The sequence below is a fragment of the Dermacentor andersoni genome, chromosome 11 (assembly GCF_023375885.2).
Source record: "Dermacentor andersoni chromosome 11, qqDerAnde1_hic_scaffold, whole genome shotgun sequence".
In the NCBI taxonomy this organism is placed as follows: domain Eukaryota; kingdom Metazoa; phylum Arthropoda; class Arachnida; order Ixodida; family Ixodidae; genus Dermacentor; species Dermacentor andersoni.
Genome location: NC_092824.1, coordinates 114,078,743 through 114,104,949, shown reverse-complemented (window position 1 = coordinate 114,104,949; position 26,207 = coordinate 114,078,743). Strand labels below are relative to the sequence as shown.

The 26,207-nt window shown below is 48.1% G+C and overlaps 1 protein-coding gene across 2 annotated transcripts in view; it reads left to right on the top strand.

Moving 5' to 3' along the window:
- Positions 1-10,131: 10,131 nt before the first annotated feature.
- The window catches only part of LOC126539527 (rho family-interacting cell polarization regulator 2-like), a 137,856-nt gene continuing 121,780 nt past the window's right edge, over positions 10,132-26,207 (top strand). The window contains exon 1 of one of the 2 annotated variants that reach the window (XM_055075450.2): positions 10,132-10,694. The gene's annotated coding sequence lies outside the window, so the exon portion shown is untranslated. Of the gene's footprint in view, positions 10,695-17,022; positions 17,134-26,207 lie in introns of those variants that run through there. The other variant, XM_055075451.2, reaches the window with a different exon arrangement.

The window sequence follows — 26,207 nt, the reverse complement described above, 5'->3', positions numbered from 1 at the left end:
GCTACAAGCTAGGACATCTCGCCATCAAGCTGTCACAAAAAGCAACAGAAATGGCGAGAAATGAGCTCCATGTCCGCCCGTGACAAGATAGCCAGCCGAAGCGATGTCGCTGTACAATTAGGCACAGGTCTCACTCAAAACGCTCTCGTTCAACATACTCGAAACGCTTTCGCGCTTGTGAACTGGCTCATGCGAGTCGCGGACCGAAGACGGCGTCCTGCGTCTCGGCTGCGAAACAAGTGGAGCTAAGGCGAAAATGAAAAAAAAAAAAAGAAAGGAGAATCTTGCAAGGTTCAAGGTCAAGCGCCCTGCGGCGAACAAAGACGGCTTCAGAAGACGCGCCCGCGGTGGAATCGGCCGCTGGATCTCCAGCACGACATTTAAAAAAGAACAAGAACTTGAGAAGGGCAAAACAAAATGAGCGAAAAAGCGGCGAAGAACGAAGCAGGATAACTGGTTTCACGTGCCGCTAGTTTCGGGACGAGTTTTGGAAAGTAGGCTTAGCCGGCCGACTCATATTTTTCGCGCCGTTGCCCTCGCCATCCCGAGTTTTTCGAAGCAGCGCGAGGTTATCGCGTACGAGTGGGGCCGGGGAAATGCTCGGCGTTAATCACCTTCAAACGCCACAAGTCAAGTGCAAAAGCGCGTGGCGAGATCTGAAAGAATGGCGGCACGCATATGTATGTAGCGTGCACACACCGGTTACACGGGAAATTGAAAACAAGCTCGGGCTTTCGCACACCGGAGACGCCGCCAGCCTGCAACGAGGAAAAAAAAAAAAAAAAAAAACGCCTTCGCGTTCTATTTTATTTTCACCCCCCCCGCATTCAGTTACTTTTTTTTTTTTTTTCCACAACGACGTATGGTCTCGGCGACCCGTCATGTCTGCGTTGCAGTGTATATATATGTACGGCGTCGTCGTCTGCACCAGCGAAACTCTTGCACCTTGGGAAGTGGGCCGCCGTCTGGCTCGGTGTTTCCAACAAGAATCGGTGTATAGTGGCACTAGTGTTTACGGGAGCTGCCAGCTCGGTGGTTCAGTCGTGGTGGGAATGATACGGCTATATAGTGCATGGATTGGCCTAGACTTCATCCTTCTGGCTTCGAAAGCCTTTGCGACATTGCGAAGTGATGATTTTCGGCGAAACGTTGCGTCACCAAAATCCATCAATACCAAATTCTTAATTTCCCCAATGGTGATACGGTGATATCGCCGTGCTCCCCATCGCTTATTATTATTTTCCTTTTTATAACCGAAACAAATTATTATTCTAGCATCGCCACGCGTGAGGCTGAGATGTATATACGTCTCTTTGTGGCGCAATAGTGCCATGCATTGTGCAATTATAGACATGGAGCATAAAATTATTTTAATGCATTTCTGCAAAGGTTTGATCGAACGAAACGATATAAACAACGCGAGGACATAGACAGAAGGAAGTGCTTTCGTTTGTTTACCGTTGTCCTTGCGTAAACGAAGTTAGGTTTTATATATATATATATATATATATATATATATATATATATAGAATATAATATAATAGAATAGAATATAATATATATATATATATATATATATATATATATATATATATATATATGTATAGATACACACAGCAAGGGGCCCACAGCGAGGGATTTGCGGAGTTGAACTCCGCAAACTAACTGGCCGGATCAGGACCGATTAAAACTGCGGACGGTTGTGATTGCTGCGTGTGTGTGTGTGCGTATATATATATATATATATATATATATATATAATGTTGTCACGGGCGACGAAGGGTGAAACGGGGAGAATAGATCTATATCCAGAGCATATATTTACAAGGCACAGCGCTGCAGCTATGGTGACGCTAATGCGTGCACACCAGATAGCCAGCCGGGTGCGCGTTTTATCGCGTTTTGCTGGACCCAATAAAAGTTTGTTCGCTCATACCGTCGTCGTTGTCGTCGTAATCGTCCAAGCACCGACCAAAGGATCGCCGTTCGTGACGTTATATATATATATATATATATATATATATATATATATATATACTTCAGCAACGACGAGCAAATTTGAATAATTATACATCATTATTGTGACTATGATGATGGTGATGATGACGTTGGAGGTCGCATTCTTACGAAAACGTCTTTAATTTGCGTAATCTCCGCTCTCCTACATTTTTCCGCGTTATTTTAGCCAATGTTTAGTTGACTTATGTTTAATTTCTTTAACGTTTAAATCACCTCCGAGAAAACTACGCATTAACACTTCCGAGCTAAAAACCAGATTAACAAGCTGTGTACGAGGTCGCGAAAAGAAAGAAGCACCGGGGCACGTGAGCGCGTGGCAGAAGAAGAATCGCCCTGCCGGCTGCTGCTGCCGAGTCCGCCCGGTCCCCGGTCACGACAAAACGACCCGGACTAGGACTCCGAGTTGGCTGGTAACGACAGCGGATCCAGCCGGCGGGAGGAGGGCAACGCCTCGCCAGGAGAGGCCCGTCGTCTTCACGACTCCGGGTTGGCAGCATATTTCGCTCAGGAGGCGACGGGCGGCGACAGGCGTCGAATGGCGACGGCCGCCATGCTGCACAGTACTTCGTCGCGGACGGAGCTGAACTTCCTGCGCAGGCGCCGACGCCACACGACACCGTTCCACAGCCATCGTGGTCTTGGACTTCACGAGTTAAAGAACGAGCTAACGTATGTCGGCGCGCAGGATGCTCCCCCAGCTTCCGGTTGCCATTGTCGCTTCCATCCTGACTGTCCTGCACCACCGATAAGACCAGCTGGACTTAGGACCTGTTCGTAGTTGTGCTGTCCGCGGCATGGTGGGCCGTCACCTGCACGGCTGACCTCTCGTTCGACCAACACGAACACGTCTCTCGGGCCGGCGACTCATGGTCGGCTGCGTACGGCTTGTCTCGGCTGTGTGCGACCTTCTGGTGTCCGTGACTTCAACGAGGGGCACGCGTTGAGCGATCCAAGAATTCACTAAGATGAACTCTGTATAACCGACTCGCTCAAGCAGGACCGGTGTCCTCGAAAATAAAAGCAGCCGTGGACTGTGATTGCTGCCATGTATTTCTTTATGCCGAACAAGTGTGCATGGTGGTATGTGTGTGCATTTAAAGGAAGGTGTGCATTTAAAGGAAGGTGTGCAGGCTCTCCTGGTGTAAAAAAATTGCTTCAAAAACTGCTTTATAACTTGAATATTCAAACACGTATAACTTTTTGCTCTGGTCTGTATACAAGATGACTGCTCTTCATCGTCCTCATCATCATCATCATCATCCTGGCTACGCCGTCACTGCACTACGCCCTCTGCAACTACCCCGGTCATGTGCTAATTGTGGCCATGTTGTCCCTGCAAGCTTCTTAATCTCATCCGCCCACCTAACTTTCTGCCGCCCCCTGCTACGCTTCCCTTCTCTTGGAATGCAGTCCGTAACCCTTAATGACCATCGGTTATCTTCCCTCCTCATTACATGCCCTGCCCATGCCCATTTCTTTTTCTTGATTTCAACTAGGATGTCACGAACTCGCGTTTGTTCCCTCACCCAATCTGCTCTCTTATCCCTCCCCTTAACGTTACACCCATCATTGTTCTTTTCATAGCTCGTTGCGTCGTCCTCAATTTAAGTAGAACCCTTTTCGTAAGCCTCCAGGTTTGTCTCCCGTAGGTGAGTACTGGTAAGACAGCTGTTATACACTTTTCTCAGTTCTTAGTCTCTTAGACTCAGTGAAACATTCCTGATTGTTTGAGTGAGCGTAGTGGCTTGTCGTGCAAGCAATCTACATTTGAAGATATTACGATGTCAGCGATACAATGTGTGCAATAGTCAAAAGCACTAAGGCTTGTCGATTTCCATCGAAAGCTGCAGGGAGACAGGGTATGAGCGTGGAATCGAAGAGGAAATTAGGGAAAAGCGTGACGAAGAGGCGGAAACAGGTGATTACGCCAACCTCACGTCACAACGCGGCATCATTTTCGCTCGTTGGGTTGCGAAAATACGTTAATTGTGCTTTCTTACTGTATACGTGGAGATGCGGCACCTTCGTATATCGTCGCGGCAACTTGTTCGAATTGAAAGAAAGAAATCAGGGCGATCACAGCAGTCCACAGCTGCATTTTTATTTTCGACGCAATGGATCCTGCTCCGGCCAGTCAAAGTCTTGCGGAGTTCGTCAGTCAATTCCTGGACGGCGCAAAGCGGGCAGGCCTCTCGTCAAAGTCGCGCGTACTAAACGGCTGCGGGTGACCGTATGGTCACCCGCAGCCGCGCCAAGCCGTGCGCAGCCATGGGTCGCCGCCCCGGCAGACGCGTTCATGTTGGCCGAACGAGAAGTCGGCCGACGAGCCATGTGCGGAAGAAACGCAGAGCAAAAAAGCTTATTACAATTTTTTTTATCGCCATTGTAAGTTACGGATGCTTTCCATGTTTTGGAGCGTCGTCGCATGACGTCAATGTGACACCACGTCACACATCAGGGAGCTTTCATTGTGATCACGAAGTTTGTTCCGCCATCCATTGGCTGAAAACGGCTTGTAATGCTGAACGAAAGAGTGAATATCGGATGCCGAGTCAATTTTGTTTCCTTAAGTAGTTCTCATAACTGTTTAACTCCGCATTCCGAGCATTTCACTCGCCTGACGCACATGAGAGTGATGTATGGATGGATGAATGGATAAGGCTGAAACGTACTTACTGGAGGGTGAAATTTAACTATGCCTTGATTTTAGCCGCAAATCAGATAACTTCCGTTTGGTTATTTCTACCTGCTTAAAGTCTATTTTGCCTCCACTGTCCCTAAACCCCAACCTTTAAAAAAAAAAAAAAAAGAACGTTGCTTTCAACTGTAGGGCGAAGCACTCCACAGAAAAGTAACAAGTGTTCAGCCTTTTTCACCTCCTCTCCTAACGGACCGCATACCGTGTTTTCCCTTGCATACCGTGCATCCCTTGGTACTTGACTCGGTACGTCTTAGTCTGCTATACTCCCGTTTTGGCTCCAAACAACAAAGATATTCCTCTAAAATTATCGTAGATATTATAAAGGAGATTTATTGGGGTTCGTAGCGAGCGCCGGTTCTAGGATGCACCGAGCAGTTCCCGAGCTCGAGCCTCTGCTGCGCGCTTGATGCTGCCGATGCTGCTGTCTCTGTGCGCACGTTCGTTCTCTTCCTTACAATGGCCCCGCGGAAATAAAGGAGCCATCCTGGCGACTTGGTTTTCTGGAAGGACGGCAGAATGGTGACACGGCTTGAGACGCCGAGCGTGAACGACTTCGCGGTTACGACGTCGCATATCGGAGGGCGGCGTTAGCGGCTCAACCAGTTAATTAACGAGTGATGTTCTCTCTAGAACGCGGTATGGCCCGTCGTACTTCGGAAGGAGTTTTGAAGCGAGCCCAGGCGTGCCGTTTGGCACTAAGAACCAAACGAGAGCGCCCGGGAGAAAAGTGGGAGTCGAGGGGCCATTGCAGCAACCGTAGCATAAGTGACTGGTGTAGTCACGACCTCTACGCCACCGCTGCATTCTGGATTGGGTGAGGGAACAAACGCGCGTTAATGACATCTTAGTTGAAATCAAGAAAAAGAAATGGGCATGGGCAGGACATGTAATGAGGAGGGAAGATAACCGATGGTCATTAAGGGTTACGGACTGGATTCCGAGGGAAGGGAAGCGTAGCAGGGGGCGACAGAAAGTTAGGTGGGCAGATGAGATTAGGAAGTTTGGAGGGTCAACATGGCCACAATTAGTACATGACCGGGGTAGTTGGAGAAGTATGGGAGAGGCCTTTGCCCTGCAGTGGGCGTAATCAGGCTGATGATGATGATGATGATGATGATGATGATGTAGTCACGACATCCTGCTGTGAACAGCCGGCAGCGCTTCCGCGACCTCTTCATGGATCATGTTACGGAGATGAGACGGCAAAGTGCTGGCAGATTCCTGAGTGACGGACACCAGAGATAGCTGTCGTTTGACTTCTTCGCGCACGAACTCCTTGATTTGGGTTATCAGGGAGGCTTGTTCTGGGCCGGTGGTCAGGCTGCAGAGTGACGCCGCATTTGGTGTGGGATGTCGCCTTGTCAGAGCTCGCTGCTTGCGTAATTCATCATAGCTCTGGCACAAGCTGATGACGTCGCCAAGAGTGCGCGGGTCCTTGGCCAGAAGCATCTGGAACGCGTCATCATCGATTCCCTTCATGACGTGCTTGATCTCTTCCGTTTCCGTCATGGCAGCGTTCACGCGCCTGCACGAGCCCCAATAAATCTCCTTTATAATATTTTCTTTGGCAATTTCCTGCTTAAAGTTCTGATGTTCCCAGCGCTGATTTTTTCTGCATCCCTAGTTTCCACAGACCCCTATATATCTGTTTCTTTAACCTTTTTCTTAACCGACGATTCCACGCCCCTCGCTGCTGTCCAAATATTTTCTTACCAATTCTCTGGTTTGTTTCCTCCATTTTGTGTCAACATTCCTCATGCACAAGTAACTGAAAAAATCTTTCCCAGACACCCCCCCCCCCCCCCCCTTCTCTCAATCGCTCCAAATATTTTGTCTTGCTGCAAGCTTCCCTGCCCTCGAATGATGTCCATCCCATGTCACCCTGTACGCCCTGATTTGACGTATTTTCGTGTGCTCCCAAAAGAAGCCTGCCTTACCCACGTTGCTTAATTTCCAACTTTGCTAGAATCTCTTATCTCGTGCACAGGATCGCGTTACCGAAAGTCAGACTAAGAACCATCACCGCATTTACAAATCCCTTTCTCCACTTCGTGCCTGTTGTAGTTCTACAGTGCCCTATTTTTAATCACAGCTGCATTAATTCCTGCTCCCTTTAGTCGTTACATATTTTTCGTGTTCCGTTAGGTGCTCAAGTCGATTGTTTATCCACACACCAAGATATTTGTACTTGTCCACTACCTCCAACGTGACTTCGTTCATCATATGCTCGCCGCCCTAATTATAATTAAAAATCATGGCTGCCTACTTTTCGTTACAAAACTTCGAACCTAATCTTTCTCCTTCTTTACTGGAGATGTCCATCAATCCCTGCAAATCTTCCTTTGTGTCAGCCCTTAGTACTATATCATCCGCGTACATCAGTCCTGGTAATGACTTTTCAATGAATTCTCCTTGCTTGAAAAAAAAAAAAAAAAAAAAAGGTTGAAGCCAAGCGCATTCCTCTCTAATTTGGTCTCTAATCCTTGTAGGTACAACATGAACAACAAAGGTGACAGAGGGCACCCTTGTCTAAGCCCTGCCTATACTTGCATAGGCTCAGGTAAATTTTTTCTTTTATTTTTCCATATTATAACTACCTTGTTACTTTTGTAGATACCTTTTGAAAGATTAGTTACTCCGTCTTCCACATCTGGTGTGCCCAGTATATCCCACAAGTGCGCGTTTTGTGCACTTGCGCCATCTGTGAACTGAACGCAAACTGTTTCGAACAATGCATGGCCTCCGAAATTTACGAGCTACAGAGGCCAGCGTCTGTGGCTGGGCTTGGCTCAACTATGCTGCATTTGCAGCCAGTATTTATTTAGAAACTCTATCATATTGACTCTCTGAAAGTGGTTTTGGCACGTAAAATCCCATAATTTAATTTAATATTGACTCTATGTTCGCAACGCTTTTGTGCTACTTCGCAGTAGCTGCCCATACACGTACGCGTGATACCTTTGCGAAGTTGTACAGCTACATACCGTTACAGCGCTTAATTGACAGCACAAGTCGGTCACTCGAACTACACTGTTTTCTTTATCTGTCCGAACTTCAGCTATTGACTTTTGTCCTGAAATAGTCCTTTGCGGTCTTTTGCAATTATCTTCTGGCAGCGGTTGCAGAAAATTAGCCAGAACATCTAATAGAGAGACAACACACATACATATGTATGACATTGACCTGTGATGGTGCTTAAAAAATTTTGCCATAAAATTAGCATCGCAAACTCAACCCTAAGTGACGACATGCGCACAATAGACTTCTTATCGGCAATTTTTTCACCACAAAGCAGGGAAAACGTTAACGTCATGCTGAATTGATTACTATAACGCGATGTGAGCCCTAAGAGCTAAGAAACCTAGCTGTAAGTGCATTGACACGTACTGTTGAAGGTAGTTTTTGAGCACAGCGGCTCTATATCTCCAAAGAGCATCCTGGCCCTTTTTCATTGGTCGCTGTCATATCCTGTCTTGCGGTCCCTTCCTCCAACCTCGCAAGCTGGGGTCGCCAGACCTTGCGCATTCGTTAGACGCAGTCATGTCTACGATGACGAAGCTCCAATCTGAATTGGTGGCGCACAGTGCGAACCGAAGCACAGGGCCTGCAGGTACTCCAAGCCTCTTAATATGAGCTCTGACCAAAGGAGACGACCCGGCTTAATATTGTCGACCGTGGCGTCTGACCATGGTCGCTTGTCGAAGACCGCAGAACGTTCAGCCGACGCCTGTGCGTGGTCTCGAAACAGCTAAACCAAGAGTAGCGGATGTTGTGGGGGTCAGGAACAGCGGTCATCTACGGCTTCCTGTGCCGCGTGGTCGGGTTGAATAGACCAAAGCCTCCTTGACGCCTCTCTGGTGGCCTCGGGAGTCCATAGGGTTAGGTCGACGTTGATCACTGCCGAGAAGAGAGGGGCTGCGGCGGCCATCGTCGAGGGCTAGGGCGCTGGAGACGTGTGGTGTTGGCGTCATATGCTCAGCGGGAAGTGCGTCCCGTCTGGCTGTGATGACGTATGTGCATCATTTTTGCCGTCGCCATGCCGTCTCCCACGAGCAGTCAAGCGTGGCGCCAGTGTGCCTGCATCCACCGTCCTTCTTGGCAAGGCGTCGAGGCTGGCTTGCAGCCCGGGGGCGTGTCGGCCGCGGCTGCCTGGGTCGGGAACTTGGCCGAACAAAGTCTGGGACAGAAGGAGGTTCGGCGTCAATTTGTAGATGTAGATGTAGTGCATAGAGGATATATAGTGGCACATACTCACTCTGAGGGATTGGCCAAGAACCGGGTAGCTCAATATAACAATAAGAAAAAAGGAACATAAAATAACGTAAACAAATTGTTTGTTTGTCTGTTTGTTTTCCCCTAAATGTTGCTCATACATGGGAGACTGGCCAAGAATAAGGTGAGTTAAGAAAATGATTATACGAGTTAAAAAAAAAAAAAGCACCATTGAGGAATATTGAAAAGCTAAATAGAATGAAGTCAGATAGAACTTTAAGAACTGAGCAAGGAAATCTTCCTGGTTTCCTGCACTCTGTCGGCAGCGATGTTCAGAGGCTGAAACCGCGTTGTCTCGAGGTAACGTGTCTGCCTTTCTTCTTTTTTCCTCCGTGGATAGTTTCTTCGCTTTAAGACCGTTCGTTCTTGTGTTCGTTGATATTCATGGCTGTTGGTTGATTGTTTCGCTCTGTGTCGCTGACTGTCCCACAGCAACATTGGTTTTGTGAAATGTTAACCTCCTATGAACTATTTCGCATAGCATACATACAAATATACTGCACTGAAGGGACACCAGTGAGAGAAGCCATGTGAGCATACGTATTCATACTCTTTTAGGCGAAGTGCACATTCGAATAAAATCATAAATTTGTATTATGTAGGTGCATGCCGTGGGTTTCTTGAACTGCTTAAAGCGCGTTGACAGTCTCGATTGCAGCTGCTGCGCAGAATTGAGTTGCGTGGCCATCTCGGAGGCATGCAGAAGCAATAGCCACACGCCGGTTTCGGTTTCTCTTAGCCAGCGACAAGTTTCCTGTCGTGATTTGTTGCAAGCTGTTTAATTAAAACAGGTAATCAAATAAGGTACGGACATGTCTTGTTATAAATAATTTATGGTGATTCTGCTTTGTAGTGGCCCAAATGGGACTAAACCGGTGTCCGAATTTAAGACCATATATTGTACGAAACTGTTTGTAAAACTACGAGCCCCATCTCGGAGGTCGGGGAATGGTTCTCTGCTACGCCATGGGTCGGCGTTGCAGTCGTACGCGGCGCTTTCCAGTTTTTGTCTCGTAGTTATCGCAATGTTCGAGTGCAGGCGCCACCGTCGTGAGGTCCGCTCGTTTGTTGCTCCTTCCGCGAGGAGCGAGACGCACGCGCATGTGGTGCGCTTCGCGTTTTCACTGCTTTCGCTTGCGAGTGGTGTGACGACGACCGACAGCCGGTGTTGGTGCCGCGCGGCTGTGCTGTGGTGGCTGCTGCGCGCGGTGGCTTATTTTGTCCACGGCGGCGCGTCCGCGGCAAGTTGGTTTTTGGCGCTGCGACGAGGCCGGCCTTTCACGTGCGAGAAAGAGCGAGAGCTGCTCGAGAAGGGCTCTCACGTCGACGAAAGCAGACGATAAGCGAACGAAAGAGCGTCTGCTGCTGCCGCCGCCGCAGGCTCTTGTATTTTTATTACTTGCGCGAAACTGAGGTGCGCGTTTGCGCGTGCCGCTCGCGATTTCGTTTGGGTTTCCCTGTGTGTTTGTGTGACGACGGTTGCTGCTTCGACTACGACTACGAAGCGACGGATAGCTCGGGCTTACCTGCCGTGATTGGAGCCCGTAGCAACCGCAGCTTGCTCGAACGCCTACCGCCGCGACTGCTCGAAGCGAAGCGAGCGTATCGTGTTTGGATTGGTGCGCTTCGCCGTTGCCTCGGAGAGCCCCCAGCGGATACCTCGTGCCGAACATCACGCTTCGTGCGCCGGGCTGCAGTGATGGTATGTTGACTCTTCACACGTTTTTCTTCGTGTCTGCGTGGTCACGCGCGGTGGCTCGTGTCCGCGTACCGACTGGGTGTCCCTTTCCAGCGAAGCGTCATCTCGCACCTTCCATTTTGAGTCGCGTAAGCAGCTCGCGGCTTCGGCTGCGTCGAAAGCCGCTCTCTCGCTGCTTGCGAAAGCGCGCGGGACGTTGCACGCAATATTCGGACGTTCCGTATGGCCCACATAGATACCTAAACAAGCTAGAGACGCGTTTGGCTCGCCTGTGCTCTCTTACCGGGAACCACTGTTTATTTTCACACGAAGGGAGTTCTTTTCTGGTCTCGTTTCTGTATCGCTCGTCGCTCTCCGAAACGGGGTGTCCGAGCTCCAAACTTGCGCGATGATTGAACACGCGCGTAACTGGCTTCCCGCGTTCGACGTTTGCACGTACGATTTCATTTGGAAACCTCGTCCGCGAGTATCCCTTATTGCGCTCCCCCGTTTGTGGTTTCTGTTTCCTAGAGTGACGCATCAGCAGGAATCGCCATATCGATGAATTGCGCAATAAGCTAGAGGCTCGCAGGAGACCACGACGGATGTGCACTTATCATACGTGTGTTCCGCAACCATGCGATGAATTTAAAACGACCTGGACACCCTAACGAACCAATCGAGGAGATGACTTTTACGTCAGCGCACGTGACACCGTGCAGGCCTGGCACCTAGTCCACTTCGCTGATGAACGGCCTGACACCCCCCTCCTAATAGTGTATTCCGCGCAAACCTGCCTCCGTCCTCCCACGTTCGCGATAACAGGTCGATGAGTGAACCGTTTCGGCAGGGCGTAGTAGATAGTGCCGTACTGTGGTACATACGGTCCTGACCGCACCTGCGATGGCGTGATCGCTCGGGATGGGCGCAGATTTCGATTCGGACTCGGGGGAGGGCGTGTGCTGCGTAATTGGGCGGCGTTTATGCTCCCCGGTGTAGCCGCTTAGCGCGCACGCGGTAGCAGCGCCGGCGAATGACTGAGCGTCGCTGGTCACGCGATTTCGGCAGCTCCGTGTGTAACAGTCACTTGTAAATTGGTCATGGGAAGGAGAGAGTCTTTTTTATGTGGGGGACATGGTGCAACAGCGGTATGCATGTCAGGCGATCTGTGTGCGAAACTGTGAAAGGAAAAAGAGAGGGGGAAAATTATCGCTGTTTCAGGCGGCGATGGATGCTACACGCAAAGGAATCGTATAAAAACGCGCGGGTGCAAAAAGTAATCTGCACTGTCGTAAAGCTTCTTTTTTTCTTTTTAGTGTTTTGCCGAATTCATGTCCATATTTTTCTAACTCCGTGTTGGCTCAGCGAACACAGGATGTTTCAGCGAACACGTTAAAAATGTTTAAACAATGCCTTTGGCAGATAACACGATTCTACTCCACGAGCTGGTCTACTCGAAGAGGCGGACGTTACTCCTGTAACAAACTGAAACACATTATCGACTAATTAACAAAATTCACTAATTATGTTTTTAACAAATCATCTCAGTACCGGAACCGTTAGTGCGTTGCTAACGGTACGGTTGTTTTCGTACTGAAAAAAAAAAAAAAATACATGCTCCTACCACCGGTAGGCCTCTCCAACATTCATATTAATTAATTTGCCTTTCTTGAACAAGAAGGCAAGACTTGACAACATGAAACCCAAAAACCGCGTGTTGTGCGACCACTTTTTCTTTGGCCCGTATTCCTAGCAACTGCATACTTTAGAGTGATTCGACAACGGCCCCGCCCCATAGCGCTGCTTCTCGATAAAGTAATAATGCTTCTGCCTGCTGAATTTCGTAGGGAGCCGTCGCCGATAAAGTTGCGATAGTAGTTCCAGTAGGCTGATGTAGTACGATATATTGCGAGGAATAGCGCAAATAATACGCGGGACTCAGGGCAGGACGCGTCTCATGCGCCATATGCTGTGTGTATACGATATGCCGGGACAACAAGGCCGAATATCTTCCATTTTCTCGATGGCATACTATGGCGCGCTTTCGTCTCACAGCAAAACCGGGTCGGTTTGTCGAGGGAGCCATTTGGGTCCCGACTCCTATGTCGCTGTCCGAGTGTGGCAGATTGAGACACATCACAGAGAGATAAGATAACGGTGCCAATAAACCTACCTGCCCGCCGACAAAGGCACTCGTGCACCTTAAGGGTCTTGCTTCTTGTTTACACTTCTTTTATTATTATTTATTCACCTGGAAGCCGTAAACAACGTCGTAACGGAAGCGAATCGCCTATCGCCACACATGTGTCTGAGTCTCGGAATGTGCTTCGGTGTTGGATTGAACTATTGTATAGTAGGAGTGGGAGTGGTCACTGTAAGCATTTACAATAATTAAGAAAAATAATGAACACCTAGCGGCAGGTGCTTTATTGTCAAATACCTAGAACGTCATGCAGTAAGCCGGCATTTGTCTCGATATGTGCGGTTGCATCAAGTTAACCGTTTGGGTACAAAAATGTTAAGATTTGTACGGTACAATACGGCCAATTTCTTACCGCATGCGCATATCTTAACCACACTTTGATCTTTGCCAAAAGCCCGGGAAGTGATATAAACACACGCTAAAATTACCATTAGACTATAGGTAATCCCACGTTGAAGTTTCAACGCAAGAGAGAGAGAGAGACAGATGGAAAAGGCAGGCATGACATGGAAAGTTTATTATGAGATTTCTTTTCTGCAACCTTTTCGCGTAGACCGCCCAATTCTTGGCCGATTCCTCACGATGGCACGTGACCAAAGGGAAACAACGACATCCATTTCTTTTCTGGGGTTTCAGATCAGTATCCTTGACTTCTAGACTTTGCAATGTGTATCGCGCTGGCCTTTCGTAGCCGGGTTCCCGTCTGTCGCCAGCTGCCTCTGCGAGATTGAACTTTCTGTGGCAAGCTCCATCATCGTTGCCGCATTGTTTTCCGAGGCCACCTTCGAGTGCTGGAGTATTCGACAGAGCAACCTGCCGTGGTTGCTTGGTGGCTTTGGCATTACGCCGCCAAGGTCGAGATCTCGCGGGTTGAAATCCCGGCCGCATTTTGATGGGGGCGAAATGCAAAAACGCCCGTGTACCGTGCATTGGGGGGCACGGTAAAGAAACCCAGGTGGCCGAAATTATTCCGGAGCCCCCACTATGGCGTGTCTCATATTCATATAATGGTTTTGGCACGTAAAATCCCAGAAATAATTTTTGACAAAGAACACAGGCTGCTTTGTCGATCATGTGAACTGTTTGCTTTCAGCTAACTTGTGCTTGGGCTGTTTACAACATGGGACGTAACCTACTATACTTAACCGTCTTAATGAGGCCAAAAAATTTGTAGGATGCTTAAGCTTCGCCTTTAAGAGTGGAACGCATAGCATTAAAAAAAACATGCTGACTGGTTCTCACGCTTACCGGCAACTGCAGCGTATGTAACCGCAATGTTTACCGGGAAACGCTCGTAGCTAACGCTACGCACGAAGGCGGGCTTTAATGGGTAATTTTAATGGGTCGCAGAAAGGAGTAGGTTGTGTTGTGCGTCGTTTGTATATTTGTTGATCTCTCTCTCTCTCTCTCTCTCTTTCTCTCGTGAACCGTAAGTGACAGCCCAGTTGACCCAATCAAGTCACTGCGGTGTCGTGATTTGCCGTGCGGATATTTTGGAGGAGCTACCGAAGGGTTAAAACCTGGCACCCAACTTCTCACGAGGAGTCCGGACGCAAAAAAGGTCCCCGCACTTTCGGTTGAGTGCGTCGCTTCCAGTGTAAACGAAGGGTATTTATGGACGAAAGTACTTGTCGGTGAATATGGCAAATCAGTTTTGCGAAAGCCTGCAAGCTGGAAGCGCGTGTGTGTGCGTGTGTGCGTGTGTGCGTGTGTGTGTGTGTGTGTGTGTGCGTGTGTGCGTGTGTGCGTGTGTGCGTGTGTGCGTGTGTGTGTGTGTGTGTGTGTGTGTGTGTGTGTGTGTGTGTGTGTGTGTGTGTGTGTGTGTGTGTCATCCACCCGAACGTAGAACGAAGCTACAAAGAAAACTCATACGGGTTTCTCAGAAAGAAAGCTTCACCCTGGTCCGGGGTTCGCACCCGGGACCAACGCCTTTCCAGGGTGGTCGCTGGTGCCTCTACGGTTTCCCGCTAGGTTGACTCGGTTAATGAACGGCGTTCTGCTGCCAAGCACGTCCCTGCCGCGACGGCTGGACTTCGATAGTGTCCGAATACAACAATCGATAGTAATTCTCAGACAGCGTGAGATTGAGCGGCATATAATATATAAACACGCACCTAAAGGACGAAACAGGTAGGTGCTACACATCCGGGAAGTGGCATGGTACGCGGCGACTTCGCCACGTGACCCGCGCGACCGCGGAATTAAGGGCCTCCGGGATCGGCTCACTTGCTCGGTGGGAGGCCGACTAAGCAGACGCGCCAAGCACACGGCAAAAAAAGCTTCGGTTCAAATAAAGCAGTTATCCGCTTGAAGCCGTATATTTGTCGAAGTGAGCATATTTAGGTATCGTTTGTTTCTTCACGAAATTCGCTAGAGAATACAGCTGGTCACACGCACTTTTGTAGTGGTATATAGTGCAGGTAGCTATATAAGAGGCCGATTTGTTATATATGTGCCACATACTGTGTCGTGGCGTTTGTGGTCGGAGACCAAGAAACCACCCTGAATTATATCGTCGAAAGGAAGCGAAGGCTTGAAAGCCGACGCCTATGTAGGTTAAGATGCAGGTGGTGAAAACTACTCGGAACGCCTCCACATATCCCACCCAACACCACCTGCTTTCTAACAATATGGCTGACTCGCGCCGCCTCCACCAATTAATAAATATACAATTCGCTGATTATGGTGTAAATAACATGAAACAACGTGAAGAAACTAGCCCAGCAACAAGTATACATACACTGATACGATATCTTACCAAATTAATCGAACTCTGTTTACGAAGCGCATTCACAGCGAGTCCCACAACTCGTGGACTTTTATATTATCGCTCTGTACTCCCAAGTTACTATTCTCTACAATATACGCTGTCCTTTTAGAGTACACTATGCAACTTCAGGACGTGTAGCCCCATAATTAAACCGTACATTATGCTAAACGGCATCGAGAACACCTTCAGTGTCTTGAGAAAGCAGATCTTATTTCATCTGAATGTGTCAATTCGCACGTCAGAGTATCACTCCCCGCACTTAAGTGCCAGATCAGAGGAGAGGACTTCATTAGTTCCTCGTGAAAACACGTTTCCTCTGACGCACATATATTCATACGTCGGGGCAATTGTGTGTGTAGAAGAGGTTCTCGGAAACGTCTTCAAAGGCCAATGCTTTCGTCGCTGAGGTGCATGTGACAGCCCCCCGTGCGCTAGCGCTCCGCGCTCGCCTGCACAAGAGTGCGCGTCCGTGGAGTTTTAGCCACGAGCCAGAGTCTTTCCTTTCAAACACGCGCCTAGTCGTCTACGTCCAAATTTCCTGTTGGACAGTAAGTGCAAGGCGTCAACTGCCGTATTTCCTGCGCTGTACCAATGCGACAAACTCGACACGGCTAAAATTATTTTTAACGCCGTCTATAAGCACAACTATCGTGACTGCAACGCATCGATGAGCGGTTTTACGTTTGCCGGCTGCCTTCGCCAACATGTCCAACGTCACGGTTGGACCGCACATACTCTCACGAATATATATTGAGGGTGAGAACGTTTTTGCGAATGCATGGCGCTGTTGCGCTACGCCGGTGAGAGTGATGCAAGCCTGCCCTTTAGAATTTGCAGCGGACTGTATATGCATGTATACAAAATAATCGATAAATGAAGCACTCTGTTGCTCGTGGACGGAGCTCTTCCCTGCGTCCAACGCTGCCTCTGTCGACCGGAGATATCGCATCAGCATTGTGCTTTCCTGCACGAGTCAGAAAAATTGTTGGAATACCGCTCGTGCGAGTCACCGTCAGGAGTGGCCTTGATACGATATTTCCAGCACATATAGGCGTTCTTTTTCTTTATTTCTGATTGTTTTTCTTTTTGTTTCCCTTTTGAGCGACAGGTAGTTGGCCGCCGCCAGTGCAACGTCAGGTTAAAACGGCGCTCGGTCGGAAACCCGAGCTCGCGTCGAGAGGACAGTTGTGCGCGCGCGCGTGATCGCCGGCCTCGCGACTGCTGTGGCTGCAGCCTTCGCTTCGGGCCAGCGTCGATTTCCGGAGAGACTTCCCGCCAGGTGCTCTCGGTGGCGCTGCGGGCGTCGACTGCAGCAGGAGTAGATCGTCTGCACTAAAGCCCCACCACCTGCGCAGAGCCGTCTGCTAGTTACAACAGGTTCCGACCGGCCTCGAGCCCGTGGCAGTGAAACGGTGAAACGGCCAACTGTTTCATCGATCACGAGGAATGCCGATGCCTCTACGTCGCTCGCTCGCTCGTTCTCGTCGCATGTGCGTTTTGTTTTGTTTTTATTCGCTTGCCCGCACTGTCTCGCTCACGAGGTCAATGTCGAGCACAGCGTACACAGGCTTCATTAAAGTGATGCAGCTTTTATGAAAGCAAGCTATGGTATTTTGTTCGGTGATCTGTATTGCAATTTTAATGCTCCACATATAAAATGCTCGCACCTAATGCGTTAATTAGTGTACAGCGTTCGGGAATTCGTTACTTTGTGTGCAAGAGTTTAGCGACCGTCGCATTCACACATTTCTGGATAATTTGGAAAGCATTGTGGTACATAGAAATATAACATATAATAATAATAATAATAATAATAATAATAGAACATAATTCAGGGTGTGTGTGCGTGTGTGTGTGTGTGTCTGTCTGTCTGTCTGTCTGTCTGTCTGTCTGTCTGTCTGTCTGTCTGTCTGTCTGTCTGTCTGTCTGTCTGTGTGTTCTGATCAACGAATTGTAGCTATAGCGAGTGTGCAAGGCATATCGACTTAGAATAAATTCGCAGAACTTTGCCATTTTCGAGATAATAATTTCCTACGAACTGCATTGACGATCATTATTTTTGTGCTTCAATGCATAAAACATTGTTTGCATTAAAAAGGTATGTAGTACAACAATGCATTTTTACCGCAAGTTTGATGGCCATATGCTCCTGTACATCAGAACAGTTTCTCGCAATCAGATCCAAGGAAACATATGAACAGCATAAAATATGCGCTATATCGGGTTTGCCGTATGCGTTCTAGTAGAAGCAGCTTAGCATAGACAGTTGACGTACGTTTTCATTCTGGAGTTACAGGGTTAAACGCTAGATTTCATTACTGATATCATTTTTTTTTTTAATTTTCGACGTAAACTTATGTAAAGATTGGAAAGTTGGTAATATCTCTCGAGGTTCACTGGAATATAAAGCTTTAATTCATAGCGTACATATGTTGTTTAAGTCAGTTCCCTAAGAGCTATAGTGAGAATGCTCTTGCATGCGTTTCATGAAGCAAGCGCAATCTACTTGTTAATTTTGGCTTCCTCTTTCTGTGATGCGTTCCTAAACATAAACGAGTTACGGATTTCCCATTCCATCCGCATAGGAATGCGGCTGCCATGGAAGGGATTGGACAGCGAGACCTGGTTTGTCAGCAACAGGAGAACTCCTGCGCTACGGAGCCATAGTGGCCAGTGCAATAAATGAGGGGTTATCAGTATAGTAGAACAGCTGCGCCTATGGCGCCAGACTGCGCCGAGAGCAACCCTTTGCGCCATGCTGCGCCAAAACTGCATTTTAGCGGAAAATTGCGCGGAACCTGCGCCACAACATGTACAAAAGCGAAACCCTCAAAACCGTCGATGCTGCATGCGCAGCTAGTAAAACTGAAATCAAAACCATCAGCACGCTTTGATCATCATAGAAGGAAGCAGAGGCCCGTTCAAAGAGTTTCACCCTATATATTGAGAAACTATGGGCCCGCCGGAGACGTCCAGTTTGTCATTCACGAATTTTTCTCTGACGGACGTGCAATGTAGTGCCGCTGGTAGCGCCTTGCTGTCTCTTTATTTTGGTGTTCATCGAACTCGTCCTCGTGGTACCGCGGAGTTTGCCGAAGGAGGATGGCACAGTCTAGGATTAAAGGCAAGCTTTCCCCGTGTTTATGGGTGATAGCGGGGCTTTTGCGAAAGATTCCAGCGATCAGAATCGCACGTGATGCACAGTTAAGAATGGTATTAGCGAATGAGGTAGAATGTGGTACACCGCGACAGCCGACACTTCGATGGGTGCCGCCGTGTTCGCTGGCGCAAAACTTTTGCGTCGAGCTTGGGTCGCTGCGCTATTTCGGTGAAATAGCGTCGCCGACGCAAGCGCAAAACCTTATTCGCGTCTCGCGCATGCGCAGTGGCGCTGATGCTGCTGCTTTTTTATCTTTGCGGCCGCAAATATCTTTTGCGACCCCTGTTCGAAAACTCCCTAATGTGCATGGCATGAGTATATTGCAAGATGTCGTTTGTATAGTGCATGCGCGCGTACTCATGCGGTGAGCCTTTCCCCACAAGCCGTGACTGTCGCACTGTATTGCATCCTGGGTTAATAAACACGCGTTTGTTTGTTCGTGATCTGTCCGTGGTGTCTCCTTTGCGCCGTATCGACGAATCCGGCCGTAGCGCCCTTTGTGCGTCGCGGTGTGGAGGAGCATCGCCTCCTTTGCTGACCGCGTTTGCCGGGCAAGCCTCGCGCAAACTCGTCTCCACAACATACCGACTATATCGGTTAAAATTTGCTTGGTATATGGTTACCACCTGTGCGTTTGGGCCCTGCGCCAAATGTGCTTGCCGCTGCGCCAAATCGGCTTTTTGTCTGCGCCGAAAGGTGAAATGGCTGTTCCACCACTGCTACAAGAAGAAGCGTCTTTCCTGCCACGCACGTATTTGCTAGGCTGCAAAACGCGGTGCAGATGACGAACAGTTTCGTGCGCATTACTGCGAGGCTAAATGGCACAAGCCTGTTCGATGGCAGAACAACTATAGCTACAACCCCAAGCAGTCGCTGTCAAAAACTATTAAGTCACATGGAGCCGGCGTGGGAACTACAAGAAGGCGTCGCCACCTGTCTGCCATAGTTGTTTCCAGATGTAGCGCAACAAAGTACGCATGCACTCGGAGAAGTGACAGAGGAGGACGACGGAGGATGGGAACATGCCCCGCGCACGAGGGTTGCCGAAGCCAGCCGCGCTCGTCCTCGTCTGTTGTGTCTTCTTCCTGTGCATGTGTGCTCTTTTGCACAATATCTGGAAGTAACTATGTGGCAGACCAACTAGCCCAACACCTGTCCACCGTTCTATAGTTCTTCCAAATTATTGGAAAGGGAGAAGCGAGATCAGGAAGGAAGGCAGACTAAGCCGAAGACAAACGTCCGGTTTGCTACACAGCACAAAACTTGCGGGGTTTAACGTCCCTAAACCGCATGGCATGTTACGAGGGACGCCATAGTGGGAGGCTGCGCATTCATTTTGACCACCCACCCGGGAGTACACGAGCGTGCTTGCATTCCGCCCCTGTCGGAGTGCGGCAACCCGTAATCCAACCCGTGACCTCGTGCGTAGCAGCTCAGTCCCGCAACCATAGAGCGACCGCGACTGGGACCTCCTTGGTGGCTTGCTAAGCCTCAGATCACGTAGAGACACCCGCCAATTTGACCCTCAAGAAGTGTGCCCTGTACTGTTTACCGTTGTCTGATGTTTCTCTTTGGCGTTCACATGTGCACCAATTCGTAAATGAGCATTTAATCTGTGTTTGAACAGCGATTCCTGCAAAAGTATGTAAGCCGTGCAGTACATCATTGCTGTGCATACAGTTACCGTGTTGAAGAACACCGCTCGCAGAACGTCTTTTTTATTCCAGTGCAGGAACAAGGAAAATTACAGGATTTGAACAGCAATCTATAGTATCCCGTTTCACATTGGCGCGCCGTGCAGTTTTGAAACCCGCTCAATCGCTATAATCCCGCCCGATGTGGTCAATATTACTCCGAAGTCCCCATTGCGGCGTGCCTCATAATCAGATCGTGGTTTTGGCACGTAAAACCCCGTAATTTAACGTAATTTATAATCCTGCGATCGCTGTTTCCTAATACTATCCGGCTTTGCCGACATTCCAACCGATACCCCTCGCGCGTGCCTCCCATATCTCGCTGTCCTCCTATATCGATGGCTCCTCTTGCTCCGATGCCGTCGCGACAGCGGTCCACGTTGTGTGCGTCAGTGTGACGCAACGGATCGACGTCTGGCGCTCGACGTTGATGCATGGGATCGCAGCCGGCGCTCGTGCTCCTTTGCTGCTCGAGTGTCCGCTGACGCGCAGTAATTGAGCGTCGGATTTTGCGGTCCGAAGGCGTTGGCCGCACCGCAGGTTGCGGGGCGTCGGCCGCAGGAAGGCGAGAGATGACGTTTCCCCCTCCTCTCTCTCTCTCTCTCTCCTCGTCAAGGACGGCGGTGCTGGAAGAAAAGGTCACCGGCGTTGTGACAATAGAACACTTTTGCTTTTTTTTAAACAAAGAATTCGACAGCATTTTCTTGAACACCTACGCACACTTTCTGATTGTCTGGTGTCGAAGCTGTTCCATGAAGAAAAGAAAAAAAAAAAGTCACCATTTTGGTGGGTTTGCACCGAGAACTTGTTGGCTTTGGACCGAGAACCCCGCGACTGTGACACAGCTAGGCCCCCTCTACCATATCAACCAACGGGTTGCAAGAGCCTCCCCTACCCCCCTTAATTAAAAGAAAAGTGGTAGAGGAAGCCGCATCACGAAATATCAAATCTTTTGTTTTGTTTTCAGCGAAAAGAATATAGGGGGAACCGAGGGGCTCGATTTTTGTGAGTCGCAGTCGTACCATGTGACAAATAATGAGACCAGAGAAAGCGTAGGAGAGGTTAATTGTTATGCCTAAGTGAAATAATAAGATTAAAAACAAACGAGAGAATGCAGTATATGTATACCTGATAGTTTCCGTTGTTTGATGTTTTCTTTTTTTCGCTTCTGGCATAGCGTCACATTTTAGTTGGAAGTGGACGTTTGTATTCATAAATATGCTGCGAAATTCACAGTGCATGCTTTACAACGTATGTATTTTGCCGAGATTATACGACATCTTACAGGTGCACTTCTACAAAGAACCCCGGTACCTGTGTTTATCTATTGCGGTGTTATGGGTTGTGATGCTTCAATTTATTTTATTTTATTTATTTTTCTTCCGTCGCGCGGAAGCTTTTTATAAAGAACAAAAGTGCCGTAATAGAAAATGTTATCCCGAATGTTAATGGAACTCACCTGCGTTTTTGAAATGTCGCGAATTTCGCTCAAATCTGTTGACTGCATGAGCCGAGCTTAAGTAAATGCGTTTCGTTTCCTGTGAGCTGAGCCTGCGAGCTTGTATCGAGATTGTGTCACCGAGAAGCCAATAAGGCCAATCGATGCCAATAAGGCAGCCTACCAGGATTACGCAGCCTCTGTCGAGCTTCGTCAATCTTGAGGTGACACGGAAGATTCAATATGTACCTCTCTCGTACGAAGGCTGCGTATATTTGTGCAGTCTGCCTGCCTCACCTCCCGCGGGCCTGCCAATTTTCTCGATTCGCGAGGCGAGTGCTTCTCGAAATTGGGCGTGCGAAATTAAATTGGCCGAGCTGGATCTAAGTGTATGCGCTTTGCTGCAGAAAAGTAAGAAAGACGTGAAGAATGTAAATGAGGCGCGAAGTTTTCGCAGGAGAGAGCGCACCCAATTTACGGCACATGCGCGCTGGTGCACTTGTTCGTCTCGCGCAGCTCTTAACTTAATTTATGCAGAGTCGAGTATTGGATTGAACGTCGGTAGCTGCACTCTCTGCTTGGCTCGTGCCTTGTGCGGGGAAGCTTATTTCTGTGTCGCACCTCAACCGTGCCGTCCCTCCAGACGAAACGGGCAGTCTTTGTAGAAAGTTTCTTGGCCACCGGTCTTTCGTTTACGTTCTTTTTTTATTGGCGTTTCTTCTTCTTTTTTTTCACCGCCTTACAACTCTACCCTTACTTATATAAAAAAATGTTTTTTTTTTCTCAGTTTCTTTTCGTGTATTCTAGAAGTTTAACCAATCGATATCTAATCTAGTCGAGTTTGGTGTCCTTTGAGGCACTAACAGTCGCACGAATTCACAACTTGCACGGTCGTCTCTCTTGTGAGGTGTGCTCGCCATTTGATGCACGCGGCCTCTGTGTGATCCCGAAACAGCTTGGTATTTGTCGTTATGTCATCAGTAACTTGCCCTCATCTAGCTATTCACAAATTTTGTTTACATTCGTTTACATTTCTTTTGTTTTCTTGTTATCTTGAACTACCCAGTTCATGTTACCTGTTCGCAGGTGGCGCGAATATTTTCAAATATGTAGACTTTACCCGCTGCAGTGGCTGAATTGCTCTGACGTTGTGCTGGCGAGAATAAGGTCGTGGGTGCGATTTCGAACAAATTAAGGCAGCACCCTCACTCCGATGGAGCGCTCGTGTAGTGCTTTGGATCCACGTTAATGAAACCTGCATGATCAAAATTAGTGACGAGCTCCCCCTTCAGCATCTGTCATGGTCCCTGTGTTGCTTTGAAGGTGTTCCCTTGAGATGGGTGCCAGTAAATTTTCAGAACTCCATTGCATCACATTTTCCGAGAGCACGATTGTGCATGGGACCATGAGTTTGATTGACTGATTGAGTGACTGATTGAGTGACTGATTGAGTCAGTCACTCAATCCATCAATCAGTCAATCAAACTCATGGTCCCATGCACAATCGTGCTCTCGGAAAATGTGATGCAATGAGTTCTGAAAATTTACTGGCACCCATCTCAAGGGAAAAAAAAAAACAAAAAAAAAAACGGCGTGTTGTTTCTTTTTTTTTTTTTTTTACCCTCAACACACTCATTCTTCCTTAGGGTACTGCGTCATCGTCGCTATTAAAGTCGATTATATATATATATATATATATATATATATATATATATATATATATATAGCCTAATTTTAAGAGAGTGGAGACAATTCAATTAAGAGGAAGCTTTAGCTCGGGCCCAACTCCGACGCGGCCTATTCAAATACATGTAAAACGCAGAAACTCTTTTCTGAGAAAACCCCTTGACAGATTTTAATGAAACGTGCTGCATTTGAGATAGAAGGTTAAATTCTAGTGACTATTGGCAGCGGAATTTCGAATTCGGGCCGGAATATTGTTGAGAAAGATTTCTAAAATTCAAAAGTACGAAAAAAATAGAAGCATGAAGTTAACAAAGTAATAGCTCAGCATCAAAAACAGATATCGCGGTTCTGTAAAGGACATCCATTAGATCATTCAACGCGGACAAATTCGACATGTCAATTTCTATCTTACGTGAATTTCTTACGTTTTATACAAAGGCTCTGCAAAAGCTGTATTTCCATATTACTAAATTTCTTGAGATTCATATGTAAAATATCAATTTTGTCCGCTTTAGATGCACTATTAGATGAAATTTACAGAATTCGGATATCGTTTTTCATTGCTGAGTTAGAGTTGTAAGCTTGATAGTCTTTAAGTTTTTGTTTTTGTTCTCCAATGCAACAGACTTCGTCAAATTTGGTGCAGTGGTTGTCGAGAAAAAGGAATTCTGCTTTGGCATGTATCTGCATAGGAACACCCGAGTTAAAGCTTCCGCTTAAGGGCGTTATGACGCTGCTGAAGCCTTACTTTGATAAAAAGACAATTTATAGTAAATGGAAAAAGGAGGGCTTGTGATGAAGCATAGTGAAACTGCGTCACACGGTAGCAGAAACTGTGCGCTTGGCGTCCGAGATGACGTCGCAGATGGTGTTATATCCAGAAGCGCCTACAGCGCATGTTTATGTCGCAAATCGATATTTAATTAAGGTTATTGCGGCGGTCCGTGCGCGAAAGGAAACTGGGAGCACCCGCAAGAAAAGCTGACGGCCTCAGGGAGACGGTGACATTCGATTTTCGGCGTCACGCACGCGGGAGACAGCGCTGACACCTCGATTTTTGGTGACCCGCTGCGCAAACGGCATCGCTATTTTGCCAGCAGCGAAATAGCTCGACTGGACGTATTATCGGCGCCGAGCGGCCCAGCATGCGTATAAGCAAGTAGTATTCTAACTTCCCGAATTTATTTCCCGATTTCAATCAGTCATTAAAAAGAAATGTATTCCATCCACAAATCTGTTCTTTTGTGGAAGACGAGGGCTCGAGAAAAAGTGGATCGATCCGCTTGAGGAGCTTCGAGCCCCCGTTTCGTCGTACAGTCGGTAATAATACCGAACATGTCGGTATAATTTGACCCCCCCCCTCCTTTTTTCTTACCGTAACTGTTTTTCTTTTTCTTCTTTTCTTTTCGTTCTATTGAATGCGACAATAATCAGTCAAGGCGGTGCAGCAATAGTCATATGAGAGCGCTTCTGCGTTTCACGTGTATTTGAACAGGCATGGCTCGAGGTTAGGTCAGGAAGAGTCACCGCAACATCCGTGTCCATATTCGCCTCCCGCCCGCAAAGCGGCGGTATTGGTTCGGTTGCCAACCTGCTTTTTTTTCTCCAGCTCATACCGGCCGAGCGACGCCTTTACAATTCACTGCACGTAACTAATCTCTGGGCGCTATATACCGCAACCATGGAGATGCCGTATGGTTCCTGCTGTCCATCCGCGCATTCCGATCCCTCGAGAAGCTGGCGGAAACTCAATTCGCTGCCGATAGGGCCGCTTCTCCGTCTGGCGCATATCTCCGCGTATATGCATGAAAAGACGCGGCACGTGACCGGCGTGCCGGACGCTTCGTATCGCGCCATCTTTGTCGCCCTCACCGTTTTAATCCGGATGTTTTTCGTTCTTCACGCGGAGTGCCGCGCGCGAAGTACCGTGCACGCTTCCTCCTGCTCGCTCCGTTGTTATTCCCGACGTCGTGCGTTTGGACTGAGGCGCGGGCGTAATGGCGAGCCCATCTGTATGGATGGCGGCGGCGTCTTGGTGGTCCTTGTGCGCTTCTTTTTTGTTGCTTCGAAATTATGCTGCAAGTCGCATACGTGCTGTCGGCCAGCTGGCTCGGCCGCACAGTCTTTCACAACTCCGAGAAATGCGCATAATTGTAAAGGTGGCCGTGCAGTCGAACACGCGGCCGAGCACTTAGGACGATAAAAATGGGTCGGGAGGTTTCGTTTCGTTGTTGTTTCTTATTCCGCGTCTATATTACTTTGGCCTGTTGCTGTTCATATTTCCTCCCATATAGAATTCCTCTAGCTGTATATATACTTTACTATGATGGACAAGTGAAACTGCAGAGCGTGAAAATTCGCTTCGCTATAGAAGTTAGTTGCGAGATCTACAACTTTAACGTTATTTGCAACGTTATTTGCAAGAAAGAACGTAAGCGAAATTCTTGCATTTTTCCACCCTGACGGAAGTGCCCTTGTCGAAAGGTATGCTCCACCGACATTCCTTGTTCCACCATTGTCGATCATTTCTTTTCTTTTTTTCCTTTTTCTAAATGACTGCTCTCGGAGACGCAGTGCGTCCATACG